Raw genomic sequence first — 22,490 nt, 5'->3', positions numbered from 1 at the left:
GGATAAGTGATCAAAAAAAGAAATTGATTTTGGGAACACCATTTGGATGCTAGATGCTACCCCACACCTGATATTTTGGTGGTTCTCCGTGAGGGAATAATAAAGCGAGATGTCCTTCTTTGACTAAATATTTTAACAAATTCCATCCTCGAGAATCTTCTTCTTCTAGATGATTGGGGGCACAACTTGAGTGCATACCCTTGAGAGTGCACACATATTCCTTTATATGATTATTCAGTCCTTGAAAATACCATCCCAACCACCTTCCATCCTTGTCTGAGCATGAAATTTTAGCTAAGGAGAATTGACTCCATTAAGATAACCATTCATAGATGTGATCTCCCCAAGTGGAGGACACCTCATGATGTTGCAACTCCATATATTAATTATCCTTCCATTTCATAGGATCCAAGTTAGGTTCTCCTTTATAAGAGGGGTGGTAGCATATATGAATTTCTCAATTAAATATCCTCCTTTATATGATAAAGGTGATTCAATACAAGCCAACCTTATCCCTGTGAAGTATTTGTGATATATCACCAATTTCCGCAATTTTTCTTTTGAGGAAATTAGCCTCCAGACCAACTTCTCACCAATGGTTATATTCATTAGTGAGGGGTCCCTAATTCTCAACCCACTATGATATTTCGAAGTAGGATGATGGTCTAATCCTCCCTAAGGAAGAATGCGAGAGGAAAAGGAGATTTTTTGGTCAAGAAAATCACTATCCACTAAAAATATGTCAAATCATGTTGCAATGTGACTAGGACTAACTCTTTTGTTTCTCTAGGTGTATTTTCTCAAATTTGGTTTAATATCTACCAATTCAAGGGAAGAGATGAAGTCCTCCATCTATTTCCTAAATGAGTCTTGCATTGGGGATCCTACTTTTTTCTTCCAAGGGTGGAGAGTGAGATTGAAATCTCCCCTAAAGATGGCACAATGATTGAATTCTGACTCCTTTAGATTGATAAGAGAGGATCAACAATGATATATTTCTTGATACAACACTGGCATATATATGTTCACAATAGATCATACCTACTGACTAGGACTCTGGATAAGGCATATCACTAACCAATGAGGATAATGATTCACCGATAGAAATTAGAAAACTACAATTGGCTAAAGAGTAAAAAGGCCTCTAAAAGCACCACATAAACCCTCATCCTAAGTAAAACTACTTTGCCAAAGGGATATACATTTTTGGAGAATCTCTTGATCCCTCATTTTTGTCTCTTGGAGCATGAGGATTAATAGTTTTTTTGGTTTGATCAAACATTTTACTTGTGAAGTCCTTTTTTCTTAGTCTAATCCCCTACAATTCCAAGAGATTATCTTGATTATTTAATATGAATATTTTTATCCCATGAACAAGGGCAGGACCACTTGCTTTTCAGGTTATCATTTTCCCTTTGGAGAAGGAAACATATATTCTTTGTTGAAGCCCTAATTCTTGTCATTGTTAGTATGTTACTTCATCAAATATTTATTTGAGTTCCTTCCAACTTTCTTAGAAATGTGAAATTCGGCTTTCCTTTTTTCACATTCCTCATATATTTCATTTGTGAAACTTGTAAAAAAGGGGGATTTCTTTTTTCACTTAGTATTCGGAGAGAGAAATACTTCTCTTCCAATTTAGTTTCTTCCTCCGTCTATTCTAGAGTTCGAATATCCTTTGATGGTAGCATCTCCTCATTGTTTTTCCATGGTTTTTTTTTATGTATTTATTTGAGTTCTCCTAGACGATGCCCTATTGAATTTCTCCTTCATCTACATGCTCCAAAGACTCATAGCTATTACTTTATTGGGATGGATTTTTGTTTCTTCTTGAGGAAGAAGCTTGAAATCCTTTAGGAGAAGTAATATTTTTGGGAGATGGGGGGATTTCATTCACCAAATATTTTTATTTGGACCTTTAGCAGTTGAATTTTATGTCCTACTCCTCTTCTCTTCAGTTCCTACCACTAATCCCCATCTTATTCCTGATTCTGCTGCTCCCTAGATTTCTCACAACTCCTCACCAAATTACCATATTCATGGCATAGATTGCACTTGAAGGAAACTAATCATAAGCCATTTCTTGGATAAAAGACTAGTTACCTAAGGTTAGAAGAATGGTAAAAGGAAAACCCTTATCCAAATCCACTTCAACATAAATATGAGCATAGGAAAGCATTCATTCACGTGGTTTAGCTTGATCTATATATTTTTCTAAGTGTATTCCCAAATATCTGAAGGTTTTGTCATTACAACAATGGAGAGGAAAATAAGGAAACTTAACCCAAAATGGAATTGTTATAGGAACCTCATTCTCTAGATTGAAGTCGGGACTCCAACAATCCAAGTATAAAACCTCAGAACCCATGAAGTATGGATCACTATGAAAGATTAGGGCATGATCTACCTTATTTTCAAAAAGGAAGGTGAAAAATACATAACCACAAAATGAAACAAATATTTTATCTTTAATTTTTATCAATCTACATATTCAACAATTTGGGGAAGGGCCAAATACAACTATATTAGTTTACTAAACCCTGATTTTCCAGTCTGAGAGCCATCAATCGAGATTGAGAAGTGTGAACTACAATCTTGGAAATTTCTTCTAACTTCTTGAATAATTGAGTGGGCTTAGCCTGAGGAACTCGTGAACTACTCAAAACCAATGCATTGAAAGTTATGGTATTAATGGAAATGGTAGGTTGTTGAATGATGTTGTACTTGATGCCAACTTGAAGCTTTTAATGATTTTAATATTCATCTAAGGAAGCATTGATTGAAAGTTCCATTGGTTAAGAAGTCTTAGATGGATGAGAAGCACCTGTGGTGTGATCATGACGCCTTGCCTTTGATTAAGAAATTGATAAGAAAGATCAATGTTATTGGGTTCAAGGCTATCTTCATTTGATTCTCCTCATCGTGTCATTTCAAAAAATAGGTGGAATGCCTCATAACTCCTCATGGTTGAGGAGACATGCCAAATAAAAATTATTGCCTCAAAAGTGTGGTCAAGGCATTAGGGGAATTTTGAGGTCTAAAATGGGCCTCCTAATAAAAATGTACAACCAAAATAAACTTTATAAGGACCAACAGGATTCAAGATGATGATGTCAACCATGGGGGACGATTCACTGTTTTTAGAGTAAAAAAGTAAAAAGATTTAAAATAATAAAATAATAAAACTACTTTTTCATCTTGTATTTTCAACTTATCTCCCTAAGGTGTTACTCAAATTTCAAGCAGGAGTACTCATTGGATGAAAAAATTAATTCTTCATCCAAGGAGTACCCATGTTGCATACTTTCGATGGACCCTGATACATAGAAAATGAGAAATACATGAAAAAATGTGATTGCAATAATGTTTTTCATGTATTTCTCATTTTTCGTGTAGCAGGGTCCATCGAAATTATGCAACATGGCTACTCCTTGGATGAGGAATCAAATTTTGTATCCAATAATTTTTTCTTCTTGAAATTTGAGTAAATCCATAGGGAGATCATTTGAAAATACGAGTTGGAAAAATAGTTTTTCTTTTTTTCCCCTAATATTATTTTATTATTTCCACTATTACTTTATAATTTCCTTAGGATGCCCATTTTAGACCTCAAAATTCCCCTAATATCCCTAATTTGGATGATGAAAGGCAATTTAATGTGTTGGTGCACAAATTGTTCCCACATAAAAACAATTGAGCACACATTCACTGAAGACTATAAGGTCCTCCCGCTCTAGGTGTAATTGTTGATCCTCAACACACCGCAGGGGGTAACCCTGTAATATATTTGTCAAATTTTCAATATGAAAAAAAGTATAAGATTAGATATGAGTGTTTAATTCGTAGTAGGTGATAGTAGCATTCGCAGGTGAAAAGAAATCATTTAACGATATAATTCTGAAGGAAGATTCCCAACAAGCAGGATAATGATAATGAAAAATGGCAATAATAAAATATGGGATTAAAAGAGTGTAACTATAAAGTTGAAAAAAAATAAAAACCATGGTTTTAATACAAGGTCGTACTCTTGTTGTACGGAAGCATGTGTATCAGGTACATGCATGCTCGTTTTATTCTATGATAAATGGCAGCTAATATTATATTTCAGGACAGATACTTAAACAAGAATGGAATGAAGAGATCTTAAAGGGAAACATACACTATAAGAAAGATGGAAAAGTATTAACATAACAACTAAACATCCAAAGTTGCAATCATTGTGAAACATGAATTATATGGCGAAAGACTAAAATTCAATCGTGCATAACCCAGGACAACCCATTTAGTAATTGTCTTGATAATATTTATACCATAACACAAAGCTAAAGAATTAAAGCATAAACGGGGTCAAGCCCCAGATTTAATTGGCAGTAATTACAACTCAGATTAACACATGAAACATTAACTAAAAATAAAAATTGACAGGAAGAATCTTTAAAATTAATAATGAAAGTTGTGTATCATGTACAGGCAATTTTCAATATTTGTCAAGTCTCTTTCACATTATCAACAACCCCCCCATAATGGGAAACAAGGTTCTTAAATAGTGAATGTCATGATAATTGTTAAAATAATTTTTTTCAACCATAAACATGGAAATAAAATAATTAAAATAAAATAAGACACGATAACGAAATAATTTAGATATGATGTCGCCTTCGCGGCTTGGATGACTTGGAATTTTTGGTAGGCCCCAAGGAAGATAGTGTGTGTGCTTCATGCATTTTTCTAGTTGGTTCCTGGGTAGTAATGAGAAGTATCTTGTTCCAATCTTCTAGTTGATTAGTAACTGATTGCATAGGTGGGACTTACTTGGCTACCTGAGATGATTAGGCAAGCTACTACACTCTCACATTGTGTCTGAGCCGACTTCTCCCTCTAACCAATTTGTCCCAATTAGCAATTGACATTCAAGGAACGCTCTTGTATTTCGTAATCACCACCACCACTCGAGATCTGATTTGGTATTTAGTGTCAGGGAGGCTCTGCTTGATTCTTATCACCCCAACTAAAATATTAAAATCCCTACAGAGTACGTTGACAACAGTGGTAGAGGAGACTAACTCCTCTCCTAACATGGTTAAACAGCCTAGTTCTTGTTTTGTTGTCTTTAATTGATCGGAGAACCTTTGCCAAGATATCACCCATTTCTCTTCATTCCAGAACAAGGGCACTCCAAATCTTCCCAAATAACTCCATTCTCTCTTGAAATTGTTTATCTTCTTAATCACTTTATTAAATTCATCTCGTATGGCTTGTATGGAAACTTGTTTCTCTTTCATCATATATAAAGAGATGATATAATCGTCCCTGCGTGGCAGATCGAGTTCTATGAAGGCTGCTTCTTCCAAGGTGTTGACCAAATCAATAATACCATCAAGATCCTCCATTCTCTTCTCTAGCACCTCAGTTGTAGACCTTTCTTCTAGGATGGCATTTTGTATAAGCCCTTTTTACATTAGGCAAGGATTTTCACATATGCATCGATTGCAGTTATTTCCAGCCATACATGTCTCCATATTTCTTCCTTTGCTTCTATTAATGCTTTCTTCCTAGTGACTATAACGTGATTCACTTCCTCAAGATTCTTTATCTGATTTATTATGTCTCTAAGGTTAGCCTGGATCTACTTGATCTCTTGGTTTTTCCACCCTACGGCTACCTCTGCCCCGTTCTCATCTCTGGCGATTTCCTCTTCGGTCGTTTGTAACTCCTGTTCTAGCAGAGTGATTTTGATATGTAATAATTTAGGATCCTCCGATTTAGTCATCTGGGAAGAGTCCAGAGCTTTATTGATCACATCTTTATATTCCTCGAGGAGCTTCAAGTGGCGTTCCTCTTTCTCCTTTAATTATGCTTTGATTGCCTATAACTACAACTTTTTATGTTCTTCTTCCTTAATCCATATGGAAGTTTCCATTTCTTGATGGAGCCACCCGTCTTCTTGTTTTCTTTCGAATGCTTATATCAGGACATGGGGATCGTGGTTTGGGATCTTCAAGACTCCCTGCAGAGTTCTTATTTGTTTATCCTTTTCTTCAAGTAATTATTTCAAGGGGGCAATGTCTTTAGGATGCCCAAATTTTCGAACAACAATCTCTTCCAGTTCCTTAATTAGATTTGCTTTGGTACACAGTGTTGAAGAAAGTGTAACTAGTTTAAGTCTTCATAATGACATGATCTTTGTAAATAATGTAATAAAGAGAATAAATTATTTTTGTATATCTTTCTACATGGGTTTCATGAGCAAGAAGTTTCATAGGTCAAAAGGCTTCTTCTTGATGTCTTTATGATTTTATTATTATTTCAAAGAGTCATGTCATGTGTAAAGAAGCTCTTTAAGAGCCTATGTAAAATATATCTAAGTCAAAGCAACCCTCCAAGACCAAGAATAATCCTCCATTGGCATGCTCAAGAAGTCTGCAAAAAATCGATACAAAACTCATCAAGTTGGCTTCAATATCGAATTAAATAAATAAATGGTAATCATGTCGGCTTGGTTAAATGACATGTCAGTTCATGGATTCACGTCGGCTCAAATAGAAGGCTCAAACAACTATAAATACCCATCTAGGGTATCTGCAAATGCAAGGAACAAAACTCGGGTTCTTCTCTCTAAAATTTCGCATGTGAATAGAGGAGCAGATCCGCACTATGAGTAGGTATTCGGAGAAGGGCTTGACTGCACCTCGGATGGGTATAAGGTGTAGGAAAGCTACACTTCGGATGGATAGAGGAGCAGACAGGACCTTGGATGGATGGTTAGTCTCGACATAATGATGTCTCTCTTCTCTTGGATAGTACCACAGTCTTGATAAGCCGCAGTATCAACAGTGACAAGGATGAACAGTCTCAGATTCATGACAGAGGTAGTAACCATCACAGTCTCGGCCTAGATGGAAGGTAAGATCACAATCTCGGTGGATCTACTTCATAAGAAATCAATGTATATGTGATATAAAGAACTTCGGAACCCTTACTGTTCTCCTTGTCTCAGATTAATGGAGATCACAATGATCCTAAAGGTGCAACCTCAGTCTCGGCATATATATCTTACATAATCATGTTGAAAAAGAATTTCAGAAATTACTGGAAGTCTGGGCACAATGAGAAGCAGTGATGAGGGTTTCAAGCAGTGTCAAGTGTTGTTGTAGTAATGACAGTGATAGTTACATTCTCGGCATAATGGAAGAAGTTGTGACAAGGATTACTAGTGACAAATTCATGATCTAGTTCTTGTAAGATCATGATCTTGTTGAAGATGTAGAGATCACCTCTGTGGTAATTTCAAGGGACAGTCATGGTGCAACAATGATGTTATCAATGATGGCAGTAGTATTGAAGATATCAGTGATGCAGTAGTGCAATAGTGATGATGATGATCTCAGTAGTGTCCAAGGAAGAGGATTGATGTCTTGGTCTTGGAGAGGTAGATTGTGTCAAGGGTCATGGTCTTGGTATTCATCAATTGGTATCTCTATAAAAAGAATTTTGCGTGGGTTTTCTTCTCCAAGAGGGAGAGGTTTTGGCCCTGGCATAAAGCCAAATACTTTGTGTTCTTGGCTCTTTTGGTTTTGGTAGTAGTTTGATGAAGTAAACACACACACTAATAATGAATGGAAGATCAAGTTAAGATTATTTGTATAAATACTTCACAAATCGTTATCTGTTAAGAAGAATCACCCTAATTTATGTTTTCCTTAGATTCTTCAACATGGTATCATAGCATAGGTTCAACAGTCAAAGAAAGGTCAGAAAAGAGACATGCAAGGATCAAGTTTGAAGCATCAAAGAAGTCTCAAGGATGTCAAGATCTACATTAAAGAATCATTTTGATAAAACCCTGGATCAAGGAAGCAGTTTACAACAATAGTATACAAACAACAAGGGTTTTAGATGTCAATAGTATTCAGATATTAGGGTACAAGACATTAGTCTTGGTGCCTCCCACAGTTTCATCTACAACATCCCAGTGATAGAGATTATCCCAGATTGAATCCTTCCCTATAAAGAACACAGTCTTAAAATATCAGATTCTCAAAACTTGATTCAAAGGCATATATAGGATTGTATATGGATAGTACTAAAATAAGAAGTTGTACTAACTAATGGATCTCTATACATCATGTCAAGCAACATCAATTCGATACTGCATACTTCAAGGTTTCTTATGTAGCCCAATTATATCAGCAATTTGTTGGATATATAAATCAAGATAGCTCAAAGGAAAAGAAGGCAATCTTCCTATCAAGGATCTCAATTGGAGGAAGCATCAATACATCTGCTCCAACTACTGCCAACATGATCAAGGTGAATATTTCATATTCACATCTCAAGTAATTATTTTCATTAATCATTTTTCTTTGAAATGACTTCATGAATGCAAGGAGATCTATAGATAGATGGGTCATCAAAGGTCCTTGCATAGAATAAGAAGGATTGACATAATCCTTATGGATAAGAGAAGTTAGTGAACCAGACTCCTTTGAATTCATGAGAAGGAACTCTTAAAATTCCCCTCATCTCTATGTAGCAAGAAAGGAGACAGATAAGAAATATATAAAATGTTAGAAGAGGTAATCTCTGAAATGAAGTAAAGAAGGAATATCTTCATGAGATCTCATTTGGGAGATATGAGAAAGATGATAAGAAAATAAGCATCTATGTTCTTAATAAGAAAGATGCCAAGTGTCCTTGGGATATGGAAATTTCCTTGTGCAACAATTTGTGGTCTCTAATCTAGATAGAGAAATACAAGTTAAAAGGACTCAAATATGTGCAGAACGGAAACGAAAGGTTGACAAGGCAGTACTATGAAAAAAAAATATGGAGAGGAGTTCACATCGCCTGAAGGATGGAGGAAGCTAAAGGAAAGGACCAAGGAAAGAGGGAGTAATAGATCTCCAATATGAATAAGATGGTATCTCTCTAAAAGGGTCCTATCATGAGTCCATGCAGATATAATCATGATAATAATATGCATCGTGGCATCATGAAATTATTAGAATCAAGAGCTTGTGATATCACCATGAGAAACATGAAGGAAATAGCTCTTGGGAATATCATTGGACATTAAAGGAAAGGAAGAAGTCATCCAAGTCAAAGGAAACATTTGCCAAATGAGGATATGAAAGATCCTGTAGATTCTCTGATAGAAACCTCGGCGGAGGATCCCCTAGTCTGGGAAGATAACAAGTGTTTCAACAGGAAATCCAGCTTATGGAATTCATGAGATGAAGGACCGATGATTGAGAAATGAATAAGATCAAGGGATTAAAGATATTTTCAATCAAGAAAGTTGTTGGAAGAAGCCTAAAGAAAAAAATGAGGTATATATGCTTGTATTTGTATTTCATATTGTAATGTCATGACATATGGTTGCAAGTAACATGGATCGAGCATGATCAATAGAAAAATGATCTCCTCCTCTGAAAGGCTAGAGGAAAGCATAAGTCACACTAGATGAAATCAACATAATATGTCCTCATATGAAGTATGAGGTGGTTAACTACAATTGAAGAACTATGATTGAAATCTCCTGGGAATGAAAGATGTGAGGATGGAAAAGATCGTGAAATATGAAACCATGATGAAGGCCATCAACATCCAAAGGAATAGGAATATTTGACTAGGAAATCTCCCGAAAAGATATGAAGACTTTGATGGAAGTCTAAAAAGATGAAAACCCTTAACAACCAATATCTTTGGGAGATGTGTCAACATGTATGAAGGGTGTTGATACCTATAAGAAGATGTCACTGGAAAAGGCCTTCACCAAAAGGTAATATGTGATTTGTTTTTGGTGTCTGACCTCTTGGAGAAAGTCTGGGTATGTGTGCAGGGCCATGGTAAGAAGAGTTGTGAAGGATGTCACAACTATGTATCTTGTGATCTAGAGAGATCACCATTGAAGAAAAGGTGAAGATCGATGGCCCTATGAAGTAAGCCCCAAATGTAAATCCAAGGAGGATACTTTCTGGGAAAGAAGGAATGACATGATGGAGGAAAGTGATGGATGGTTGAACCCTACATGTGAAGAAATTTATGACATCGAAGTCTTGGATCGGCAGTCAACTAGAAGATGCTATAAAGTACTAATGATTGAGTCCCTGTTTAAGAGGGAGCTCTGGGAGGTTCCTATCAGTAAAGGAACTTGAGTAAGTTTCTGAGTAAATAGAAACTTGGAACTCATCCCTGGTTAAGAGGGAGAGTTAGGCACAACATTCTTGTCTTCAGGTTGGAAGAAAGAATGGAGGATTGTGTGATCATCTAGCATCTGACACTCTTTGAGAATGCGGTAGGGCATACAAGACAAGAGTGGGAAAGAAGACCGGTATTCTCGAGGGTTGGGAAACCAAGATGAGAATAGTCCTAGTAGGTCATACTCAGAGAACACCCAGGTGGGTATGACCCTAAGGGAGACAATGATGATGTGTGTCTATCAGTGATTGGTCTCGCCAACATTGTGTGCTCTGATCTAAGTGAGAGATAGAGTTGTTAGTCAAGGCCTTGCTATATGAAACAATGTTGTTTGGAATGATGCTATAACAGATGGATTGCAAATCCAATTCTTATTATGAGAAATTATTTAGATTGAGAATGACCAAGTACCATTATGAATACCTCCCTGATTAAGAAGGAGCGTTGAAGAAAGTGTGACTAGGTTCGGTCTTCATAATGACATGATCTTTGTAAATAACGTAATAAAGAGAATAAATTATTTTTGTATATCTTTCTACATGGGTTTCATGAGCAAGAAGTGGCATAGGTCAAAAGACTTCTTCTTGGTGTCTTTAGGATTTTATTATTATTTCAAAGAGTCATGTCATGTGTAAAGAATCTCTTTAAGAGCCTATGTAAAATATATCTAAGTCAAATAAGCCCTCCAAGACCAAGAATAATACTCCATTAGCATGCTCAAGAAGTGTATAAGCAAATCGATACAAAAATCATCAAGTTGGCTTCAACATTAAATTAAATAAATAAATGGCAGTCATGTCAGCTTGGTTAAATGACATGTTGGTTCACAGATTCATGTTGGCTCAAATAGAAGGCTCAAACAACTATAAATACTTGCCTAGGGTATCTGAAAATGCAAGGAACGGAACTCGGGTTCTTCTCTCTGAAATTTCACATGTGAATAGAGGAGCATATTCAAAGTATGAGTAGGTATTTGGAGAAGGGCTTGACTGCACCTTGGATGGGTATAAGGTGCAGGAAAGCTACACTTCGGATGGATAGAGGAGCAAACATGACCTTGGATGGATGGTTAGTCTCATCATAATGATGTCTCTCTTCTCTCGAATAGTACCATAGCCTTGATAAGCCATAGTATCTGTTAGTGTCGGTCTTGAATCCCTCCATCAGTGATCAAAGCTCTTTGCATTTGCATAGGTAGGCGTCTCATTAGTGTCAAATTTTGCATCCCGTTAGGCATGCCATAACCCTGATGGAGGAGCTGGTTTATTTATACCCCTCTTGGTTTTGTTGGATCAGGTCATATCAGTCATTAAGCTCTTTCAAGCTTGTCTTGTTTTGTCTTGAGGTCAAAGGTCCTAGGTCTAGGGTTTTGGTCATTTATCTCTGCAAGGTCATGTCTTTGAAAGCCCTTGAGTGCCCAGCAATCCAGAGGGAGGATTGTAAACATGTTTCTTTGATATTTCATCATTTACAGTTCATTTTTAACCTTGGATTTAAAAACTCTGTTTTTAAAGCCAAGGTCATGTTAAATTTTTGTAATAAGAATGAAATTCCAAAAAGTCTTCAAAAGGGCAGCAGTAACCCAGGTCCCCTTGCCAAAGTCCCTCAGATGATCTACCTGCAAAAAGAATCAAGTCAAAGCACTCAATGAGTCAAATTCAGGATAAAGGAAACCAAAAATCAGTGTTATAAAGTGTCAAAAGAAAAACATTAGAAAGTGGGTTTGTAAATGAAATTTTTTCAAATGAGACTTATAAAAGCCCAAATTCCCTCCTTTCACTCTCATTGTGCATTCTAACGCTTGCAAGAGAGATAGAGAGAGTGATTGAGAGAAAGGAGAAAAATTACAGCGATTTCGGGCAGCTGAGAGGGGCGCGACCCGTCGAGAGAGGTGCGCGACCCGTCCAGAGCCCTTCTGCAGTTCCAAAAATAAACGTGAGCGACCCGTTGGGCGGCCTGCGCGACCCGTTGAACCGCTTGGCTGCAAACTTCAAGGAAATTTCCCTAATCTTCTTCCGAATCACCGAATTTGCTCGAGGTAGGTGCTCTAAACATGGATTAATTGCTGTTATGAATGGTGGATGTCATGGGCATGCTTTTATGATCAAAATTTTGCAAGTAAAAGGACATTATATGGCTGAAATGTTCATGACCAAATTGTGCTAGGGTTTGTGTTGTTTCAAATTATTTTTCCCTTGGGTTGGCTTCCCTCCTTTCCCTATCACTCACATTTATATGTTCATCTCTTTTCCCATTTTATCTTATAAATGAAATGCAAATCTTTCCCCATCCCTAGCCATTAAAACTGAAAACCCTACCCCTCTCCCAAAGCATTCAAAACCCTAACCTCCCTCTACCATATGCATGTATAAATAATGGAAAATGTTGGTGAATATGTCAGCAGTTTTGTGCATATGTTTCCCTATTTTCCCCTATTAATGCTGCATGTTTTCATATCCCCATGTGTTCACTTTCATACATATTTTTCCATATGTAATGATCTTTGCAAATGATTTCCCAATTACAAATATGTGTTCCTATATGCATAATGATTTGCAAAATTTCCCTTAAAAATTCCCTGTAATATTTATATATTCCCATTCCTTGTTAAAATATCCCTCCCCTAACATTTCCCTCATGTCTTTTTCCCCTTGAAACAGCATAGAGTTCAGCACTTTTTGCAAGCAGAAACAGCAATACATTTTGTCCACTCTGCTCCTCAAACATGTCAGAAACCGAAACATACGAGCAGAGTGATGACCAAGCATCAGTGTCAGAGGTTGAGGTACAGAGGAGACTAGAGGGTGCACAATGGACCATCACCTACCTTGAGCAGCGCAACAAACAGTTGGACGATGAGCAGGCACTTGATGAGTTATGGAGGATTTGTAGTGACCGAGTCTTGAACCGAAGAAGACCCGGTGATCCATTGCCCGCTGACCGAGAGTCCATGCTCATTCAGGAGAATGCACACTTGGAGAGGCTGTTGGCTAAGGCCAACCAAGATAAAAAGCTGTTGAGAAACATGAAGAATCACTATTGGGCAAGGATGCATGTATGCAAGGCCAAAATGAAAATGTTCCAAAGGAGGTTGTCTGAGGCTCTTAGGCGGAAGAAAAGGACCAATCCACTCCGTATCTTAGCGGAGGCATCCCTCAAAGATCATGGCACTCAATAGCCTAGCCACAGCTCAAATCCCAAAAAAAATTGAGAATTTTGGGTAATTTTGGCATTTTTTGGAAATTTACAGGTTTTGGCCCCTCAACGGGTCTCACCCCCGGTGAGACCCTTTTTCATGGCAGCTCCTTTTTGCAAAAACTCAGCATTTCTAGATTTTTCATGCGAAATTACATATGCCCATGGATGGACTTGAGTTTTTATGGGGTTTTGGGCCTCCAGAAGGTCAAAATACATGCAAAATTTGACTTTATGCCCCTTTTTTGAGTTGCAGAAAGAAGTCTTGGGAGAATTGAGTTTTTACTGGTAAAATGACCTCCAAATTCAAAAATTCTAGTTGGGTTGGAAAGTAGACTCGCAGACCTTTCCAACGAGCTATCCTGCACCCAATTCTGACACCTGCAAGTGCCTCAAACAAAGCTCCCAATGTGCGCGACCCGTTGAGAAGATGTGCGCGACCCGTTGAGCAGACTTTGCCAGATTTCACTGTACAGCTCGGAAAAGCACAGTTTGACTTGGTTTGACTTTTTGGGGTTGAAGATGATTATCTTTGATGTAATTTTGGTAACTCTAAGACACTTTTACTCTTGTTTAACACTTCTAGAAGATTCATTTGTGTAAAGGGTAAAAATTGAATGTATGAACTGGTTTCCAAGTTTATAGAGGCAAGTTGTTTTGACTGCCTATTTTGTAGTGCTTAGTTTAGAAGTGGTTCAAACAGCTCCTAGGATAGTGAGCTCGACCCATGGAGGCAGGGAAAGAGGTTAGATCATCTATATTATGTACTTTCTTGCTCATTTTCATGGTTGGACTCTTGAGGGAGAAGCTATCATTGTATTATTTCACTGTATCTCTGCAATTTTTGGCTAAGGAAGACCAGGGTTTTGCAGTCCTCTTTGGGATTCTTGTGGACTCATGTGTTGATGGTGTGTTTTCTCAATGTTCTTGTAAGCTTTGTTATGTGATTCATTTCCTTTCTTTACTGCTGCACATTAAACAAATGAAGTGTTAAAGTATGAATTCATGCTAGCCATGCTCTGCTTTTAAATTTGTTTAATTTCAATGTTTTCTACTGTCTAAAGGGAATTCAAAGTCATTGTTTGCTCTCTTTAGCTCCTCATCCTTCATTCCTAATCATCCATCTCAATCTAAGGTATCAATACGGTCTCCTACCTCGCCCCAAGGAACCCCCTGCAGAAACTGTGTCCAATCCCCGCACCCAAAATTGCAATTCCTCAAATTGCCACCAAAAACCCAAAAAACCCCAAATCAACCTTTCTAATCAGTTTACTAGCCTAATATCAGTGTTATCTTGTTGGTCATCTCATCCCATTGAAGATCTACCGAGATTGACCGAAGAGAGCCTTCTCCTGCCCCGTAGGGCTAGCTACGAGGCTGAATGGTTTGATGTAGCCTTGAGGTTTACCTTTCTCAGCCTGAGGTGAAATTTCAAGCGCTAACAGTATCAATAGTGACAAGGATGAGCGGTCTTGGATTCATGCTAGAGGCAATAACCATCACATTCACGACCTAGATGGAAGGTAAGATCACAATCTCAAGGATCTACTTCATAAGCAATCAATGTATATGTGATACAAAGAACTTCTGAACCCTTACTATTCTCCCTGTCTCTGATTAATGGAGATCACAATGATCCTAAAGGTGCAACCTCATTCTCAGCATATATATCCTACATAGTCATGTTGAAAAAGAATTTCGTAAATTATTGGAAGTCTGGGTACAATGAGAAGCAGTGATAAGGGTTTCAAGTAGTGTCAAGTGTTGTTGTAGTAATGACAGTGATGGTTACATTCTCGGCATAATGGAAGAAGTTGTGACAAGGATGATCAGTGAAAAAGTCATGATCTAGTTCTTGTAAGATCATGATCTCGTTGAATATGCATAGATCACCTCTATGGTAATTTCAAGGGACATTCATGGTGCAGCAATGATGGCAGTAGTACTAAAGATATCATCGATGCAGTAGTGCAACAATGATGATGATGATCTCAGCAGTGTCCAAGGAAGAGGATTGATGTCTTGGTCTTGGAGAGGCAGATTGTGTCAAGGGTCATGGTCTTGGTATTCGTCAATTGGGATCTCTATATGAACAATTTTGCGTGGGTTTTCCTCTCCAAGAGGGAGAGGTTTTGGCCCTAGCAGAAAGCCAAATATTTTGCATTCCTGTCTCTTTTCATTTTGGTAGCAGTTTGATAAAGTAAACACACACACTAATAATGAATGGAAGATCAAGTTAAGATTAATTATATAAATACTTCACAAATTGTTATCACGTTAAGAAGAATCACCCTAATTTATGTTTTCCCTATATTCTTCAACATGCATGGCCACATGGATTGTATTCAACTGTTCGGAAACCTTTGCCAACATAGCTTTCATCTTCTTGTTCCCTGTTATAGAGTCGAGGAGTTTGCGAGCCACTATCTCACCCGCTTTTCTGTGTAGATTAATCACATCCATGTCCGACTTTTTGCCCAAGTTTATTGCTATAGAAGATGTTCTAGATCCAACTACTTGTTGGTTATCTCATGTCTCAGGTTGCAACATCATAAGATTCGAGGTGTTCATCTCGAAATCAATCATTGATATCAAGAGGGGCCCACTCACAGGTAGCATCTCCTGGAGCGCTAAGGTGTCCACTAATGGGGACTGTTTGGGAACAGTAGTCAATTCCTTGCCATACATTGTTCCTTTATTCTGCTCGGTTAATGTGCGTTGGATATTGAGGGCTTGAGCTCCATAATATTTTGGTTCTATCTCCTTAAATGTTTGTCTAATTTCGGTGTACAATTTCTCGATCTGCCGATCAAAATCATATGTTTGCACATCGGCCTCTTTTGGTCTAAAAAACCAAACAATCCTGAACTGAGTTAATTCGTTGGCCTTTCACTTGCTCACAGGAGGAGTATCACATGAAACTGAAGTTTTTGCTTCTACTGCTAGTTCCTAAACTAGTGAGTGGCCAAAATCAGTTGGTACAAATGTGTCAATCATCGTAGCGGATGGGACTGATTGCGAGTCTTCTTCCGATAGTATGGGAAAATTTTCTACCTTCTCCAATTCAGATCTTCTTTCATGCACATAAGCCGATATTTCAGCTTGTTTCTTAAGTTAGGAAATAATGTCGAGCAGGTCATATCGCCAATAGTCATCCCACGTAAAACTAAAGGAAGACATTTATTCTTCCAAGGTATCAACTACATTTTTATTTATAGAAATTAGAGGAGTTATAGCATAGGGGTAACTGAACAGTGCACCGTTCTTTTCAGACATGAAATGAAACTAATTTAACACAATTTTTTGTCTTAATACCTCATAAGAAAATAATAAATATCTTACATACTTGGGAATCTGAGTCGTTTTATTATCAAACGCATACAACCTTATCACAGTATAATCCAGGAATAAAAACCAGCTGCCAATACTCTCTTGTTCAGTCAGTCTTAACACTTTAACCTGCTCATCTGAAATTCAACTCACTTTCGCTTCAGTAATGTTAACCCTTAAAGGATAAGCGAAATATTCAATGTATTGATAATAAGCCAAAGGGACACGTTGTGGATATATGACATCAGACCAACGCAAAACTTATTTTTCTCTTCCTTCAGCATCTGTGGTATTTAATAGAAGTTCAAAAGCGAGGAAGTATGTAAGATAATTATATAAAATCAAATGGGCATGATATCATAAATGTCAGAATGAGCGGAAAGGAAGGATGATAGATAAATCCACAATGAGGTTGAGAGCTAGATACCCAGGAAAAATAATGGTTTGCTGGTCAGGCTTAAGCGTGATGAAACAAATTGCTAGGAAGAGAGATTCATCCACCTTAGAATCATTCGCGAGACTGAAAAGGACTAAGAAGAGATATGTTAAATTCTAGTAAAAGGGTTTTAGTAAAGTAGTTTGGATGGGGAAATCCAATTTCTGCTCAGGGTCATGTTTTTTAAAAATGGTTTTGAGGAATTCAAGCTTCTCCTCCTCATCCCACGTAATGAATTGCTTTTCTAAAATGCTGCCTGATATGTCTATTCCCTAAGCTAGGATGCCAAGCATTTCCACAATCATATTATCATCAACCTTTAAAAACACATAATGGTTATGCTTAAAGTATATCGCATGTTGTTTTGGTTCCCAATTTTCAACTAATAATAATATAGAATCTGGCTTGAAATGGACCGGCGGGAGTATTGCATGTAGGACTCCAATCTTAAGAAAGCAATGATCAATAGCATAAGTATTTGTTGATGAGGAGAGCGTCCTCTTTAAGGTGGGAATATCGATGAGGCACACCTTGGTGTCATGCACTCTCGCAATCTCATTCACTAGGGGTTCTTTCCCCACCAGCTCAACCATAACGGCTCAATTGAATAAGATTACTATTGCAGTCAAAGAGGGGAGGAGAAATAACCACTTACAGGTGAATAAATTCAAATTCATATTAAACATAGTAGCCTTATAGTTTCAACAAAAGCATGGCCGAATTTGAGCAGATAGCACACAGAGAGTGAAAACAACGAGCAGAATGGGAAAAGATGGCAGTGTTTAGACTTAATACTAACTTAAGACATGCATTAATGTAGCAGACATGTGGAATATTTCCATAGTCCAGGCCACCAACCACGATGGGTGGGACCTGCTCATCATGTGAAATAAAATTGTTAATCAACGTGCGAGTATAAATTTGATGAATGTTGGTTTAATCATGATCAACAACAAATGTGCCATTGGATCCACGTAGGTGCGCTAACGGGTGGAAAAATTTACGATAAGGCCCAACAACCATTAGATTGCAAGGGTATCTGACAGTCTAGATACATCAGGAAAAATTAAGGCGCTTATTGTGTGCGCGCTTTGAATGCGACCGCGTCTTTAGAGCTTAATCATATTAGTTCCAATGGTGATTAGGCTGAAAAAGTGCAGGGGGTTTAAACATGTAAGGAATTTAAAATGTTTTATTCACCGTGTGCTTTGAAAATGTGAGTGTGACGATGGACCATCAATGTACGACCAACAACAAATCCGCTCCTCTATCCTACTCAGTCATTAAAGAGATCGCTACCTAACTTTATAAAGGTTATTAGATCATATTACTTGTAAAAATTTTATGGGGGGGGGATTTTTCCCTAACATTGGCTCCATCTGGGGATGGATTTCCCTCGCAGGAAGCCAAGGATGTGGGCCAACTTCCTTATCCATTGGGCTATGGATTCAGGGCTAATTGGCGGTGACAATCGCTCAACTAGACCCCTTTGTACTGATATAGCACGAGGGAAGATATCTGTGATGTGATGAGTTAAAGGTGGACATTAATGCAGAGGTGAAAAGAGTTAATTAAAGGCTAAACTAACAACATCGGAGTAAATGTAACTATCCACCCGACTATCTAACATTTGAAAATATGAGTTCGATGAGGAAGGACAAAAGCCATGTCTGGTACAGGTAGCAGCCATTCAGGATGCAGGGAGAAATTACATCTAAAATTGACTGACTACTGCATTTGGTGACCAATTTGGAAGAGTGCCTAACATCAATTGAAGCACAACTAAGCATGACGCCGAGGATATGCAAGGGGGTTTAAAGTATTTGTCCACGCAACCTGACAAGAAGCACTCACCAGGATGGTTCGTCAAAGCCATAGATTGATATCATCCAGGTTTCAGATAGTGAGTCTTAAGAGAGTAGTTAGCTCAATTTTGGTCATAAAGGCCTTCTTAATTGAAATTTTTTGTATAATTTTCTTCTATGAACCATAAAGCCTAAAGGCCTCTTGTGTATTGAACAGACCAAACATATGGTTAAGCTTTTTCTTTAAGAATCAAACTTATGGAATATTTGTTTTACTTCTCATATTTACTTAATGATACTTGAAGCTTATTTTATTGATGAATTGGTAAATAATAACTTGACAAGCAAGGTTCTGTAAAAAAAAATTCTACATTTTAACTTTATATATGTTGTGAAAACATGGTATATTTAATTTTGTTTAAACATTTTCCTCTTTTTTACAATAGATGAATATAAAGCATTTTGATTGAATTAAAAATCCACCCAACGTTTTCCAGTAACTATCCATAAATAGGTGTTAAGTGTTATACCATCTCACAAGATTTTATATTGCTTCCATGCGAGGAAAATTTTCCCGCTAGTGACTGTCAAATTGCAATTTAATAAATATCATGATGAAACATAAGCACATAGGCTTTAGGGAACCCTTAAACATTAGTTGTCTTGGGACGTCGCTTTGTTGCCAATGAGCATTCATAGCCCCGACGGAGTCATTCATTGTCTTGGTGACAGGATTTGCCAAAGCCCCTTATTAGTCCATACAATCACGGTTTCTTCATTTTCAAGTAGTGGATTTCATTGATTTTCCTTTACAACATGGTGGGAAGGATCACACTAGAAATATCCAGTTCCACTAATGTCACTCTACTGCCAACAAGCATTCATAGCCCTAATGGAGTCATCAGCATACCCCGCCAAACCGAACTGGAAGGGGATGGGTAGATTATGCATCGGGATCACCCAATACCATTGACCTTGCTCCGCCACCAGCGAGCATCCATAGCTTCGGCGGAGATTTTCAGCATACCCCATCCTAAGGAGGTAGGTAAACAAATGAGCAAGACAAGTGGTGAAGAAACATTTCGTAAATAGGTGGAATATTTGGACCCTGTTTAACCACCCACATAAAAAAAATGTAGCATGATTAGACCCTACAGGACTTATAACAAATGCATAGGTTAACAATTATCTTGAGAGATGGAAAAGAGAGAGTATGTGAAATACAAAAAATGGCATTGCATCTGAATTGTATAACGTTCAGACAACCTTGACTTGAGGATAGATAGGGACACTAAGGAAACCATAATGTTTTAGTTTCAACACTAGAAAATAATTCATTTATAATGAAAAAGAGTTGTTTTGTATTACATAATGATTTCAATAAGAAATTAATTCCCATGCTTTCATGATATACATTTGCATTTTAATTTAGAGTATAAAATTACCAATCATCCATTAATCTTCAAAATTTCGTTATCTAGTGCTTTAGTTTTAATTATTATTATCATTACTATCAATACATACTTATTAAGTTTTAATAATTAATTTATTTATTTATTATCATGATTATTTAATGAATCAGTACGTGACAAATGTTTGAGTTACTGATCGTTAATAGCATAGTCAACCTCCTCTCCTTTAATTTTTTTTAAATAAAAAGAATTTTTGCCCTCCACCCTATCGATAATGAAAGGCCTTAGCTAGAGATTGTCGAATTTTCCATGTTTTCCTAGTTCTTCGCTCCTTTTGTCCCACTTTAGGACCCAATCCCCAGGGAGGAAATTTCTATCCCTAGCCCGCTTGTCAAACTCCTTTTTAATTTTGGTTTGATGTTGGTTTATCCTTTGGAAACCCAACTTCTTTTCGTGTTGAAGCTGGATCATCTGGTCGATCTGCCTCTGGAGCTCGTTGGGTTCCTCATTTAAAATCTATGGGATTTTCATGACCTTTCTGCCTAAGTATAGAGGAAACAAGTCATCTACACCATAAACCAACTAGAATGGTGAGGTACCAATCAATTTCTTGGAGCTTATTTGATCTTCCCAAATAGCATATTTGAGTGCTACATGCTAGTTCTGTTTCTTAGAGTGTAAGGACCTTTTAAGAATATTTACGATATTTTTGTTAGTTGATTCGGCGAGCCCATTGCCTTGCAGGTAATAAGTTGTCGAATGTCTGAGATTTAATTTGAATTTATCACAGAAATTTTCAAAACTAGTAGAACAAAAAGGCTTGGCGTTATCTGCTATAATCTTTCTGGGGCAGCTGAAACGAGAGAAAATATTTTCAGTTAAAAATCCCATTACAACCCGATCATTCATTTTTATTAACAGGGCAGCCTCTACCCATTTGGTAAAATAGTAAGTGGTGGTAATAATCTAGTGTTTTGACCACTAGACGAGGGATGAATTTATCCAATAAAATCTAGACCCAACTGCTAAAAAGGTGCCTCAGCTATTATAGGCTTGAGGGGTAAAGCAATTAGGTTTTATTTCTCGGCAAAAATCTGACATTGATGGTAGACTCTTACCTTTTTGTTAACATCACTAAAAAGTGTTGGCAAATAAAGGCCACTTCCAAAAAAATTATGGGTCGTAGCCCGATAGGTATAGTGGTCGCAACATACGTCATCATGGTGAAGGGTAATCAAGTAATCTACTTGTGAGGGGAGGACAAAATTTAAAAGAACACCTACTGGATCTTTCCAGGATAAAATGTTGTTTATGATACAATAATTAATTGCTTTTAATTTAATAGAATGTTTAGCAAATTTTCTCAAGGAACGTGACAACTTCATCATTTGGAGGTAACTAATGATATCCTTATACCATTGCACCGATAGAAAATCATGGTTAATAGTAGCGAGATCAGAGGAAAGTAGCAGTAACCTTGATTTCTTATCATGTTGACCTCCATCTTCTGCTACTGAGCTCTCAAAAGTGAATAAATGGATGCCAAGTGCATCGAAATTAGCTTCAGTTAAGAGTCTATCTAACACCTTCCCTTTAATGATCTTAATGGGTTTCAACTCTAAATCATACTCCTATGTTTTGGCAATCCACTTTCCCTTTCTTCCCTCTCTATCATGCTGGAGGAGTATATCACTCATAGCAGGGTGAGGTATGTATACAATTGACTTTGCCATTAAAGTATATTCCCTAAAATATTTAATCATTTTAACCATGGTGTATGCCTTCTTATCTATTATATTATATTTTAATTCGAAATTATGAAGTGATTTCTAAAAAATGTGATGGTTTGCTCGTACCCATCTTGGTTTTTCTGCAATAATACTGTAGCAATGGTGTGTTCGAAAGTGAAAGGGAAAATAATAATAAAAAATTGTATAGCTGAGACTGATTAGGATGGGGGCTTGCATTATATATTTTTTAATTCGTTTGAAGGAATATTTGGACTCTTTGTCCCAAGTAACTTTGTTTCCCTTCTTGAGTATGTGATTAATAATCTTAACTATTTCAGCAAAGTTAGGAATAAATCTCCTTAAGAAATTCATTTTTCCTAAG

This window comes from Pinus tabuliformis, chromosome 8 (assembly GCF_031772625.1).
Source record: "Pinus tabuliformis cultivar Carrire ecotype Pingquan chromosome 8, CPIR1, whole genome shotgun sequence".
Lineage (NCBI taxonomy): Eukaryota > Viridiplantae > Streptophyta > Pinopsida > Pinales > Pinaceae > Pinus > Pinus tabuliformis.
The sequence above is the reverse complement of the archived record's forward strand: the minus strand, read 5'-3'. Positions refer to the sequence as shown.